A 12,953-nucleotide genomic window follows, 5' to 3' on the forward strand; every position below is an offset into this window, starting at 1 on the left:
GCGCCAAGCCTATGTTGCGTAGGCTGCCGGAGCGCGCAATGCCCTGGGACGCAGGTAAGTCCCGGGGCTTTCCTGGGGGGAGTGTGTCGGGGGGGGCGTGTCGCGGCCGGCGCGTTATCGGGGGCGTTCCGTGGGCATGGCCACGGCCTCTGGACCAGCGTAGATTTGTGCACGCCGGGTTGCGCACACAAATCTACGCCCGTGTGTAGGTACGAATATCTGGCCCAAATGTTTCCGTTAGAGGATTTAAAGCCTTTTTAAATAAAAGAGCCCGAATTTTCAAAGCCCGGAGCGCACAAAAACCAGGGGGGGGGGATACGCGCGTGGCCGGGCCGTGCGCGCACCAAGCGCATTTTAAAAACAGTCCGACCATGCGTGTATCTCCAGATATTTACCAAAGGGCAGGTCAGGTGGGGAGGGACCAACCAGGACAGAGGCCATTAGGCCATGTCCCGGGGAAACGCTCACAGGCAGCCGGCCGGCACGTGCAACTTATTCCTGCTCAAAGGAGCAGGTAAGTTTTAAAATAAAAAAAAAATAAAGTAGTTAGGTGGGGTTTAGAGGTCGAGGTGGAGAGGGAAAAAGGGAGGAAGGGTAGTTAGGGGGTTCAGGAACGGACTAGGAGGGAAGTGGACAAAGGCCCAATTGCGTCATCGCATGTGTGTTAAAACACCCCCCACCCCCCACACAAGCTAGTGGGCATCCAACCCGCACATGTGTGTGCCAATATTAAAAGTGGGCCCATCCATCTACCCCGAAGGTTTTTAGCACTGTTTTAAATGCCTGAAAATCTTTGATCTTGCGCAGGGACATGGGCACAGTATTCCAGAGTATTGGGCCATCTTTTGAAAACGCCCGCTTGTGCGTCTCTGCCAAATGGGCAGCTCATGGGATGGAACATGTAGCAAGGCCTGACTGGAGAGCAAACAAACATGCACAGGGATGTGAAAATGAAGAATTGAGTTCACCCATAGCAAGGTAGTGTAATTCAATAATTTGTGAATAATTACTGCTAATTTATACTGAATTCGCCATTGTATAAGAAGCCAGTGGAGAGAAAGAAGCACTGGAGTGATATGATCCCAGATGCTCTCTCCTGTTAAAACGCAGGCAACTGCATTCTGGATGATATGGAGTGATCTTAAAATGTTAGATGGAAGGCCAGAATACAATGAAAAACACTAATCTAATCCTGTGAGTAACAGGGATTGTAGAACTATATAAAAATTATTGGGTTCTAAAAGAGATTTAAAGTGTTACAAGAGGCACGGTTTGGTGAACAGTGTCTGCACAGTGTATGCCTGTCGGTCGCAGACGGCTGCGACCGCGAGTACTCACTGCTTGCTCTACTCGTCTGCCCTCCCCAGGTCTGCTCGCCGCATGGGCCTGCTTGCATCGCCGCATTCCTCAGGCCTCCGCGCGGAGGCAGGGATGCCATCGCTTCTTCCTCCGATGTTGGGTTCTCCTAGGCATGCGCACGCGCGACACAAGTTCCACCTTGCAAAGCTGCTTCGGCAGGAACCTCGGGGCGTCCCCAGTTGATGATGTCATCAGACTACAGTATTTAAGCTACATCGGCGCCCTCAGCCAGCTGACTTGGCAACAAGTTCCATACGAGTCCTATCCCTGCTTCCGGTTCCTGAGACGCTGCTCTTGCCTGCATCTTGGACCCTGTCTAGCACCCGGTCCTCGGGGATCAGTGTGCCCTCCGTCGGGGACTCGCTCCCCTGGCCTACCCCGCTCCTCAGGCTGGCTTTGCGCCTCTTGGGTTCTACCTGGCTATAGGTTCTTCCACCCGGGTCTCCCTTGGAACTACTGCAGCGACTAGTGAATCCTCGCCTGGCCTTCCGGCTCCTCGGGATTGTGCCTGTGTCATTCAAGACCATCCACACTCTCCCGCTCCACAGGCTGCACTTACTATTTTGGAGACTACCTTGGGCCTCCCTGCTCCTCGGGGTCTGATCCAGGAAATACTATCACTGCCAGTTGTCCCACTCTGTAGGCCTGCTTCTCTACTACTCAGCTGGCTCTCCCTTGATCTCCGGATACCTGCCTACTGGAGCTGCTGGAACCAGGCTTGGGCTTCCCCCCATGTAGGTTGGCTTACACACTCCTGTCTACACCCACCATGCTGCAGCTCCGCCCTGCGGGGCTGTCCTACCAGAGAATCTCCTGTACGTCTATCTCTGCACCCACTGCACTGTGGGCTGCCTGGCGCCCTCTCTCTCCTGACTCTCCAAATGCCCCCTACAGTCTGCTACCCTACGGAGGTCACCTCCTGGTTCCTGGGGGTCCTTCCCCCGCTGTGCTCAGAGCTTCCTGCTACTCCATCACCTCACCTCCTGATGGGGCTGACCTGTGGGGCTTCTCCCTACAGGCAGTGTCAACTCGCACCTCAGGCCAAGGGTCCATATACACACCAACCATAACATACAGCTAATTGTATGTAGGATGCATAGATACCAGCGCAATGAAAAAACCCCAAGGAAAATAGCTGAAAAGTATGAAACAATCACAAAATATTGAATTCATCTATGAAAAAGAAGAGCTCCTATTAAGGAGTCTTACGACCATCATAAATGCCTCTAAAAGCTTTCGGCTTATATGTACAGCCCTTATAGCTCTGGGCTTGTACACGGGACGAAACGCTAGCAGACAACACTTTGTCGCAAAACGCATTTTCTCGCTCCCATCAGCACAGAACTGACCACTATAGTGTCACATTGCGCATTAATTAACCTGAGGCTCCCTGAAAGAGGAGTATTGCACTCCGAAACACTGCCGTGTCGGAGGATAGTCTTCAGGATTACACATGCTGACTGTGGATTTTAGTTAAGTGCACGTATTAGCAGTTATATATACAGTGCCTTATCTTATGTTATAGCTCCGGATGGAGAATACCAGGACCTCTTGCGACCAATGATTAGACAAGCCCAGAGCTATAAGGGCTGCACATATAAGCCGAAAGCTTTTAGAGGCATTTATGATGGTTGTAAGACTCCTTATAGGAGCTTTTCTTTTTCATAGCTGAATTCAATATTTTGTGATGGATGCATAGATACTGCAGGGTCCAAATTGAAAATGATCTGTTAAATCTGAATATTATGACCATCAACCATAAAAAAAGAAGGAATATCAGGAAATGGAAACCATTTTAATATAATTACCTTTGTTTTAGCAACATTAAGAGTCAGTTTGTTGTGATGTAACCAACTCTTAATTGCTGTCAAATAGATTGTTGCAAATTGAAATATAATGGGCCATGATCACCTAATGGGAAAGAAAAACGGAATGTCGTCAGCATAAAGTTTATAGCATATGCCTAACCCGACAAGCAATTTACATAGTGGGCTAGGATGTATATATAGCCAAGCTCCTGACAAGGTGGAGCCTTGAGGGATACCACCAGTTGAGACTTGATGCCAGGAGGATGTTTCTGAAGCAATCACAATCTGTTGGGTACAATCACAGAAATAGAATCTGAACCAGGCCAGAACTGTGCCAGTCAGTCCAATCTCATCTAGGCGGGAAAGTGGAATCTCATGGTTCAGTGTCAAATGTGGAAAAAATGTCTAACAAAATCAACATGTATTCTGTTCCTGAGTCAAAACCACACAGGACTGATCCAGGACAGAAATTCCATAAGAAAAATCATATAGTTTCTTTCATTTTCAATCACCTTAGACAGGATTGGAAGGGTTGAAATATGCCAATAGTTTGCAAACACTGGAATAAGTTGTGGATTTTTTTTATATATATAGGGCAAACAGCAGCCCTTTTCAAAGAGGCTGGTAATTCACTAGAGGACAAAGACAAAAATAAAGATCTTAGCAATAAATTCCAGAAATGAACTGCAACAAAGCTGTAGAGCATGGATTAAGGGCATATGATGAGGTACAGCAGTATGGATTTTAAACGCTAATACGCTAAATTTAGCCTGACAACTCTGGTTGTAAAAACAGTTACCTAACTCTAGCCAGAGAAACTGTGAAGGTACTCATGCATTTTCACTTTGAATATTGGTGGGAAGTGCATGGGCGCATGGAGTCCTTCTCTCGATGCGGACAGTTTGAAAATTTCCCCGAAGAGTGCATCTATTCTTTTATACACATTATAGGAGATGCTGAGTCTCCTGTAACCAGATATTTGCAACTCAGGGCAGATTTAGAACAGCTGACAGATAGAGAAGTGGATTAATAGAATCTGCCTAACCAAAGTTCTCATCTTTCAGCTCTGCAACAACTTGTATTAATAGCTATATAACTCCCCCCCGGCTTTGCATTTTTCTCACTACTGGACGCTTCCTGAGTGCACAAGAAAAAAACACCATCATCAGAAAATCCTCTGTCTCTAGCAAATGTCAGCTCCTTTCTGGAGACCTTATTTGCTAATATGACAGATTTTATTAGTACCCCTATAATAAGCAGCACAAGAGGGAGATACAAAAGGCTCCACTGGATGGCTCAGTTCCTTAATGTAATCAAGGATATTGATTACAGTTATATGTGCTTGGATGGTTTCTCTCAGGAGCCACAGAATCATCTACTACAACCATAAGTATTATCACAGGCAGAACATTTGGGTCTCAACATCACTTACTGGTAAGAGATATGGAGATCAAGTTATCCTTCACATGATGCCCATATATTAAGAGAAGACTGCTCCAAGTACACATGTCATAGTGTCCAGGAAACTGAGTTCTGTCAGCTACGTGCTTGAGCCATTTAAGTCATCAGTGGTCTTAATGATATCTTCACAGCTTTTAGCATTTAATAAGGAAGTACTTTCATTTGAAATGTTGTCAATATAGTTTCATGGGGGTTTTTTTTTATGAAATGAAAAAAAATCCCCACAAAATGTTGTGTATTTTCTTTTGTTTTTACTGATCACTAATTCAAAATAGTGCACACTAACTTAACACAGCATGCACTAATGTGAAGTAGGGATGTGCAGAGGGACGCCATACATTGCATTCATGATTCGGATTCATCAGGGAGCAGATACGTTGCATTCGGCCTTATGGCGCCCCAATGCGTTAATACGGCAATTTCTATTCGTGTCCCAGATAAAATTAAAATTAATTACAACCCCCCACCCTCCTGACCCCCCTCCCCCCCCCCCCCCCCCCAATACTTACCAAAACTCCCTGGTGGTACAGCGGGGAGTCCGGGAACCATCCCCTGCACTCTCACACCCTCGGTGCCGGTTTCATCATGGCGCCGATAGCCTTTGTTACAGGGGCTACCGGTGCCATTGGTCAGCCCCGTCACATGGTCATTGGAGCCATCTTGTGCTCCTACCATGTGACAGGGGCTGACCAATGGCACCGGTAGCCCCTGTGACATAGTATGGGCAAAGGCTATCGGCGCCATTTTGAGTACTAGCATCGGACGGACGGCGTGCAGGAGGTCACTCCGGGACCCCCGTTGGACCCCCAGGGACTTTTGGCCAGCTTGGGGGGGCCTCCTGACCTCCACAAGACTTGCCAAAAGTCCAGCAGGGGTCCAGGAGCGACCTCCTGCACGCCGGCCGGCCGATGCTAGTACTCAAAATGGCGCCAATAGACTTTGCCCTCACTATGTCACAGGGGCCGACCGTTGGTACCTGTGACACAGTGAGGGCAAAGGTGATCGGCGCCATTTTGAGTACTGGCATCGGGCGGCCGGCGTACAGGAGGTCGCTCCTGGACCCCCGCTGGACTTTTGGCAAGTCTTGTGTGGGTCAGGAAGCCCCCCCAAGCTGGCCAAAAGTCCCTGGGGGTCCAACGGGGGTCCCGGAGCAACCTGCATGCCGGCCGTCCGATGCCAGTACTCAAAATGGCGCCAATAGCCTTTGCCCATATTATGTCACAGGGGCTACCGGTGCCATTGGTCAGCCCCTGTCACATGGTAGGAGCACAAGATAGCGCTGATGGCCATGTGTCAGGGGCTGACCAATGGCACCGGTAGCCCCTGTGACAAAGGCTATCGGCACCATGATGAAACCAGCATCGAGGGTGTGTGTGCAGGGGATGGCTCCCGGACCCCCCGCTGGACCACCAGGGAGTTTTGGTAAGTCTTGGGGGGGGGGTTCAGGAGGGTGGGGGGCTTGTTTAAATTTGTATTTAGGTGGCCATATAATTCGGCGAAGATTCGTGTATTCGTGGGGAATCGCGATACGTTTCGCTTCCCCACGAATACTACGAATAGTGCAATATACGTTGTGGATCGCCAATACGGCGAAAATGAATGCACACCCCTAATGTGAAGTAGTGCGCACTGATTAGTCAATTTTCAAAGGCTTGCGCGCTCCATAACTGGGAGATACGTGCGTGACTTAGACCTGTGCACACCGCGTGAATTTTAAAAGGCCCGTGGCTATGACCATATCTCCTGGTACGTGCATTAAAAAGTTTTCTATAAAAGGGGTGGGGCGTGGGCGTGATCTGGGTGGGGCATGGGCCTGGGCAGGCCGGAACTGCACCATGAAGTCAGCGCTTAAGGAATTTTGATGATATGTCTTCTTAATTATTAGTTTATTGTTATATTGTTACAATTGCTTTTGCTTTACTGCATTTGCCTGCTGTTCTTATTTGTGATACGTTTTCATTATAGATGTGATTGTCTGCTGTTGCTCCTCACACAGCTGCCGTGCGAAACATGGCCGTTTCGAGGAATTTACGTGTTGTTTTTCAACTAAGGTCTGTTTCTACCTTCATTGCTTTCAATAAATGTATAAGTGTACAACAAAGCAGAACAGCCTACGTTTTGCCACACATTCCTTCTTTTTACTATAATCTGAGTGCTACCAATTCTGCAAGGTGAGCTGCATTTGTTTTCTGTTTTTTCTCACTGTAAGTAAATTTTCACCTAAGAAAACAGCCAGAGTCTGCCTCCTTATTCCTCTCCTCACCTGTCTAATAGAAATCATCAGAACAATGGCAGAATACTCAGTCTTCCAGAAAGTATTGAAGAATCTGATTTAATCACTTACCTATTGAAAGTTATATTGGATTGCCTGGGGTTGCACTTCATACAGCTGCTAGAGATTGAACAGGATCCCTTCGTGCTCCCTGAGGAATGCTAAATATCTAATGCCAGTGATCATCAAACTTTTGCGATATCCCCAAATACTGTACATACTGTCCACAGTTAGTTTCAAAGCTCCAATTCTTTTTGAAAGCAAGACCCTTCTTTTTGTTTCAGATCTCACCAAGTCAATAGCACTTAAAAGGAATGCTTTTCATAACCTTAGACTACAGTTAAAAGTCTTAGGTGCCAAATGTAGCCTTCTGTATCCTGCTCATCAGGACCAGAGCAAGGGTAGTAGACAGTAGACACTCTAGGCAACTTCTTCCTTGCTCCTGCCCCCCCACCCCGGTCGCGCTGCCCCCGCCAGTCTCAGCCTTGATTCCTACCTCGTTCACGCCACTGCCTGTGCGCTTCTCAGGGTCATAAGCAGCACGCGCTGCTCGTGGCCTGACAAATCTTTGCTCCTCTTTGCCGCGAGCAGGATAAGCTCCGCTCGCGGCACCACATGGCTGTTCTCCAGTGCCCCTTATGTGTCTGTGCCATGGGCGACCGCCTAGTTCACCTAATGGACGCGCTGGCCCTGCTGCTCGTATGCATATCACATATAACAAGAAGACTCACACCTTCGACTCACCTGATGATCTTAAGCACTTTAAGAGTCCTCTTATTCCACCGAGATGACCATTTAAATTGCAATTAATCATCAATGTTAATTGGTTATACTTTCACTCTCCTACCTCCCAGCATTGTTTGCATGTAAGTTTATGTTTATTAAGTATTCAAGAATCACCCATACTGAAGCCCTGAGCAGCGTATAAATTTACACAGGCATAATCAATGAACAAAAACAATAAAAACTAGAATAATAGTTACAATAAAATGAAAGCAATCAGGTGTAAAAGAGCAACATAAAAACAAAATAAAACAGTCAATAAGATAAGGGTCAGTAAAACAGACTAAATAACTGCAAAACATGGGTCACTCAAGCACTGTTATTCACCAAAAGCAGATCATTACGACATCTCAATACCTGCTGAAAAGGGGAGTATCAGGGCAAATTTCCCAAATGCCTGCATACATTTAGGAAAAGAATTCCAAAGCTCTGGAGCAGATAAAAAGAATATTTTTTCTCTGGTGTCAGCAAGACATGCTTGTCATACTGAAGGAAAATCCAATAAACCAGAAAAAAGTAAGGAGTGAATGGTATTATAGATATGAAGCACTGAGTATGCCTCCAGGAGAGAATGAAGTCCCAAAAGGTTGTGCGCCAGTAATACAACCCTGAACTTTACATCCCACTGTACAAGCAGCCAATGCATGTCATACAGTATGGGAGTAATGTGATCTCTGATTTCTCAAACAGAGATAATGCAAGCTGCTGCATTCTGCAGTATCTCAGAGTAGGCAAGTCAATCCAAATAAATAGAGTTGTAGTAATCTAATAACAGAAGTATAATTGCATGTATTTCCATTCTAAATTCAGATACGTTTTCAAAGCCTGACGTGCGCATCAGTTGGGGGATGCGCGAATATACTGGGCTCGGCACGCCAAGCAGATTTTAAAAGTAACCCAGATACATGCAAATCTTCTCCTGCTGTGTGCACAAAATGAAAAGTTTTCAAAAAGGAGAGAGGAATGGGTGTGCCATGGACATGCTGGGATTTTGAACTGAAATTTGCACAAAAATACTTATGTGCCCTGGCACGTGCTGGAGGCCCGTGCTGTGCAACTTTACGTCTGCTGTGGATGACGTGTAAGTGATAAAACAAAAACATTCTAGCAGATCAGTGAGGTTTTAAAGGTCAGGGCTAACAGGGAAAGGAAGGCTATTAAACCAAGGGGTTTGGAAGACCTATCCCTTAACTGTGTCAACTGGGAACGAACTGGTTTTAGTAACAATGGAGGTGTGCGTCCCTTTTAAAGTTCCCTTATTTACATGGTAGAAGCGGGATTTGAGCACCCAGATGCCTGCCCACTCAAAATCAAGTGCACATGTGCGCTCAGCCAGACTATTTTATAGTTATAAAATAGGCCCCTCCCAGGGTGCAGGCCGATGAACATGCACACATGTGCGAAGCGGGCCCCTTTGAAGTTACTGTCCTAGGCATTTAACAAGGGTCTTAAACCACGACGATATAAACAAAGTTAAAGAAATCCCATTCTAACATCCTATGCACAACTCGGATAACCTTTTGGAACATTTCAGGCAGCGTTGTTAGCTGAACCCCTTCACTAGCAAGCCGCTCTGAGGACAGTCAAGCCTTCACATGTTTTTCCTACAATGCTCTAGCCCAGATATCTCCTTTTTTTTATTCCCATCTCGTTTGATCCAAGTTTTGCTCTCCCTTGTTCAATGTAATGCATCTTTTTGCAACGGTTATTGTTAGAATGTAAACCGAGGTGATTTGTAACTTGTTACATGAATATCGGTATATAAAAGTGCCAAATAAATAAATAATAAATAAATAAATAACAACCGATTTGATATGTGCCTGAAAAGTGAGATTCTGATCGACTATCACATCAAGACATTTTACCTGAGAGGTGATGGGAATAAGAGTATCCTCATAACAGACCAGACAAAGGAACTCAATCAATAAGTCATGCTTGGTGACAAGACTCACTTTTATTGTGCCTGAGGATCTGGAACATTTTCTCTGGGAGAACTTTTGCATTAGCTGTATTGACACCGAAGTCACATTCAGCTACGATCCATCTACCTTCTCTTGGCATCTTTTTGGCATTGACTCCATGTTTTGTTTTGTTTTTGTATCACCTATGTGCCATAGTGTCAAATGACAGCTGTGTTATTTGTTTCAAGAGATTATTTTTTACTTGGCTATAGCCCTTGTTTACTTTATTGTGCTTCATATTTGCTCCAAGTTCCAGTTATGCTGATAAGATGCATCCACTTGAGAAGTGTCTTATTTTTTTTCTTTATACATATATTTTCAGGATGTTAACTATATCATGCTTATGGGAATGATCTATGGCCAGCCGTATTGTACTCTGGCACGTGGTCCTTTTTGCCTGGAGGCATGGCTCTTCACCTTTTTCTGTATTCTGATTGATATGCTGCTATATGTTAAGAGATTCCCTAATGTTTGGAGAATATTTCTTTATGGTACAGTTGTGTGTGATGTTTTTTTTTTTCTCTTTGCTATATCAGTTGGTACTTTCTAAAATGAGGGGGGCTGGCTTTTTTATCTCATTTTCTGTTTTTTTGTAATGGTCAATAATAAAGATTTCATAGTTATGTATATCAATGCCAATTGTCTAAACCACTCTATCAGGAGGAAAAAAGTTCTTGGTTAGGTAAAATTGCTTAACCCTGATTATGCTTTCTTTCAGGAAACTCATTTTTCTTTTTCGGAATCGCTTAAACTGAAGCAAGAGTAGATTGGAGAGCTGCCTTTTGTTCCTGTGATTCAGAAGAAAAAGGGGCTGCAAAATTAGTTCATAAGCACTTAGATATTCAGGTTCTATCCAGTTCGTCAGATGCAGATGGTAGACTGTTTCTGCATTGATCATGATTCAGGGAGAGACGTTTTTGTTGACCTCTATGCTCCTAATGCTGATAATCCTGACATTTTTTCCTGGGTTTTCTCTAATTTTTTGTTCAATGATGATGTTAGTGATTGTAGTTGGTGACTTTGGATTCTCTGCTACATAAACAATCTTAATGTGAACTCACTGTTATTAAATCTCAAAAGGTGATTAATGACCCTCATGTCTCAATTTCGTTTGTCAGATTATTGGAGAGTATTTCACTCAACAGATAAAGACTTTGGGGTAGATTTTTGTACATGCGCACGTCCATGTGCATGCGTTTCCCGGCGTGCACATATAGACTCGCCGATTTTATTACATGTGCATGCATCAAAAATAAGTGGGTGAGAAAGGGGAGAGGAATGGGTGGAACATGGGCATTCCATGGTGGGTCCAACACTTATGCGCATAACTCCATATTTTTTAAAACCGGAGACTACGGTGCATGTCGGCTTCTTATACGCTTAACTATACTGCTGCTCCAGATGATGAGCAGGTCTCTAGATCTCAGGTTTTAGGGCTTACAGGACAGGGTGAGAGGTCTGAGTCAACTGTGAGGTGTTATGCTCGCTCAATAGCGGGACACTGCCAGGTTTCCTCAATGCAGGGCCCTTCTCAGCTCAGCAAGAATGTCACCATTGCCCCCTAGGCACACACATAGGTCCCCAGATCTTGTGGGCCCCATGGTGGGAGACATTGCCATGACCTCTTCTGATGACATCAGATCCTGGCCCTGCATAAGCCTCGCTAATACAGATGCCCAATGCCTCAGCAAAAGTTCTCCTGAGTGTCTCTCTTCAGCACGTGTTGCTATTCTCTGTTGGTCCTGCTTGGCTTCTTGTTGGTCTGTCTTGTTTCCTTCCTTGCTTGTGTCTTATCAGTGCTTTGCCCTTATTCTCTTCCTTTCCCTGCCTTGTTTGCCATGTATCTCATTGTCCTGCTTGTCTTACATTGTCTGTTCACCTCTTGTGTTAAAGTTTTGGGCTGTAGCCTGGTGTGGAGAACACTACCTGCAGGAGTGACACAGGACCGGAAGATGGGAGTAATAGTAGATGATCTGGTGAGGCTGGGTAGAGTCTCTGGAGCTAGGTGCAGGATGATAGAATTCTTGAAGCTCGATCTCGGCTGAGAAGAGTCTCTGGTGCAGGCCGGGTGCTGGCTGAGAAGGGTCTCTGGTGCTGGGTGCTAGTTGAGAAGAGTCTCTGGAGCTGAGAGCGTGGGGGTAAGGGTGAACTTCAGGAAACATTGGAACAACATGTGGGTATGCGTGGAATTGAATGCAGGTAAGCATGGTCTGTTATACTGGAACTGAGTGCAGGTTTGGGTGTAATCAGGGTAGCGTGCAGTTAAGCGTGAGACTAGATGCAGGTAAGTGTGAGCTGGATGAAGGGAACCAGGGCAAGTAAGACAGACAATGACAGGACTAGACAAACCAGGACAAGAACTACACTGAACCTGAAACCACAAAATGTCCGAAGGCAGAGAGGCCAGAAAGCAGGGGGAAGCAGGAGAGTAATAGGACAGCAACAGAAAGGGATTCAGGGACAGAGGGAACAAGAAGGCAGGCAAAGCTGAATGCCTACAGAGCAGAATCAGCAGAGGCCCCAAAGCCACAGATCAAGGCAGGGAAGCAGGATGCCCGAAGGCACACAAGGCAAGAAACAGAAGGCTAAAGCAGGGAGCCCAAAGAAACTCAATGCCGAAGCATCAAGGCATGGGCTATTCAGAGATAAATAGGGAGTTCTGGACATGGAGCAGATAGTCAGGGAAGACTGTACCAGCCAGGGGCACATGCTCATGGGGACCTCTGGTGGTAAGGAGGCTGCACAGCAGCCATAGTCATAGCATGTTGGTTCAGTCTGTCCCATCCATCCTTGGCTTGCTCACCTGGATGCTGACCTCGGTTTGGATTTGACCTCCCTGGATTGCTGCCTGGACCTGGCCCTCTGCTTGGAACGGTTGCTTGCTGTTTGCAATCTGCCTTGACCCTCTGCCTGCCTACTGGATTACAGCATTTGATGCCAGCCCCAACTCTTGCTTGGACTTTAATTTTCACTTCCTCTATGACCCCAGGGATCCACCTAAGACCTGCTGGCCATCAGATCCCAAGGGCTTACCCTGCAAGGAACACAGTTGGTAAAGGCAAAGTTCCAGTTAGTCCCACCTCAGGGTACATCCATTAGGGATGTGCAGACAAAATGTTTATGTTCATAAGTCTATAAGTCGAAAAGGGGGGTCAATTTCGGTCAATATGGACATATGGAGAATTCCATAAGTTGAGTCTATGTCCATACGTGCACCGGTTTCCTAAATAAAAATTTAAACCCCTCACCCTCCTTAATCCCCCCCAAGACTTACCAAAATTCCCTGGTGGTCCAGCGGGGAGTCAGGAA

Source organism: Rhinatrema bivittatum, chromosome 3, assembly GCF_901001135.1.
Source record: "Rhinatrema bivittatum chromosome 3, aRhiBiv1.1, whole genome shotgun sequence".
NCBI lineage: Eukaryota > Metazoa > Chordata > Amphibia > Gymnophiona > Rhinatrematidae > Rhinatrema > Rhinatrema bivittatum.